A 1,993-nucleotide genomic window follows, 5' to 3' on the forward strand; every position below is an offset into this window, starting at 1 on the left:
GGCAGGGCCTGTCAGGCCAACCTGGTGGCCTTCTACAACCAGGTCACAAAATCCTTGGATTCAGGTGTCACAGTGGATGTAGTCTTTCTGGACTTTAGGAAGGCCTTCAACACTGTCTCTCACCACATTCTCATTAAAAAAATTAGGCAACTGTGGTGTCAATGCCTACACATTCAGATGGGTCACAAATTGGCTAGAGAGCCACACCCAGAGAGTGGTGGTGGATGGGTCATTTTCGACCTGGAGGAATGTGGGCATTGGGGTCCACAGATGCATCATGAGCAGGACCAAGGAGGTGATCCTCCCCCTCTATGTGACATTGGTCAGGCTGCAGTTGGAGTACTGTGTCCAGTTCTGGGCACTGCACTTCAGGAAGGATGTGGACAGCATCAAGAGGGTCCAGAGAAGGGCCACTTGCAGGCCCTATGAAGAGAGGCTAAGGGACCTGAATCTGTTCAGCCTCCACAAGAGAAGGCTGAGAGGGGATCTGGTGGCCATCTATGAACCAGCCAAGGGGGACCAGCAGGCAATGGGAGAGTCCCCATTCCTCTGAGCACTACCAGGAGTAACAAGGAGTAACGACCATAAGTTGACAGAGAGTAGATTCAGGCTAGATATTAGGAGGCACTACTTCACAGTCAGGGCAGCTAGGATCTGGAACCAACTTCCAAAGGAAGTGGTGCTCAGTCCTACCCTGGGGGTCTTCAAAAGGAGTCTGGATAATCACCTAGCCGGAGTCATTTGACCCCAGCATTCTTTCCTGCCCATGGCAGGGGGTCAGACTTGATGATCTGCTCAGGTCCCTTCCGACCCTACCAACTATGAAACTATATGCTCCCCCCCAGAAGCAGATTTGCTCCTAGTGGGAGCAACCAGGTACAGGGCTGCTTCCACCCTGAGTGCTAGTTCAGGGGTTGACAACAGGACACAGGGCTGATCCCCATGTGCACAGGGCCAGGGGAGCTCTGCCAGCTGCAGTGGCAGCTGTCTCCTGTCCCCATACTTCCCTGCACAGCCCAGGGCTAGCCAGGAACTGTCCTGTTCAGGGGCAGATCCCAGTCAGCTCTGGGCTGTGAGGAATGTTCTTCATGCAGCCTGGGGCTGGCCAGGAACTGTCTCGCTTCTAGAGTAGGTCTCAGCCAGCCTTGGGCTGCATGGGGAACTCTCCACATGCAGCCCAGAGCTGACTGGGATCTGCCCCAGAATGGGCAGAATTCCTAAATAAAGTACCAACTAAATGCACAGTACATAAAGTTACTGCACAGTAGCACCGGTACATGGCTATTTAGTGACACTTACTGCATATTAGCCTTATAACATTGCACAGTAGGCTATAAGCAAGGTGACTTTACTGTGGAGCTAATTAGGCAACTGCAATAAACATCGCATGTAGATGCTCCCAGATATGGGTAGTAGTAAATAGTATAATTTTAAAATTGGAGTAAAAATCTCTTCTTTCTTTCTTTATTTGTACATAACCCTCTTCCACCCCCTCTAGGATGCTTGTCAATACAAGTCCTAACAAAACCCAATGGCATATTATTTAGCAATGCAAGACACTTCGTTGCCTCCACTCTCAAGCTGGCTCAAATGAGGGGAGTTCATAAGAAGTGCCATACTGGGTCAAATCGATGATCCATTTAGTCTAGTATCTTGTTCAACATCATTCAGGCCCCAAAATCAAATGAGTTGATGAGAGATTTTTTTTCTAGTTGTCCTGTGAGAGGGGTGCTTGACCTGGCTCATGGGCCAAATCTGGCCTGCAGAGCCAGCCATGCCACCCAGCCTGCAAGGATCCCCACAGCTCAGGAAATTTAGTAGCAGGGAAGCTATGGAAGCTCCATGCCACCAGATCCAGCCACCAGATCCAGCCTCATCAAGGCCATTGCCATACAGCAGAATCAGTGCCAGGCCCACCCCCTGCCCTTCTGAATCAGGCCTGGCTGCTCAACGTCCCCTTGCCCCACACCCCTGCCAGTCCAAATTGGAGCAG

Source organism: Crocodylus porosus, unplaced genomic scaffold (genome assembly GCF_001723895.1).
Source record: "Crocodylus porosus isolate Cpor-Errol unplaced genomic scaffold, CroPor_comp1, whole genome shotgun sequence".
Classification (NCBI taxonomy): Eukaryota; Metazoa; Chordata; order Crocodylia; family Crocodylidae; genus Crocodylus; species Crocodylus porosus.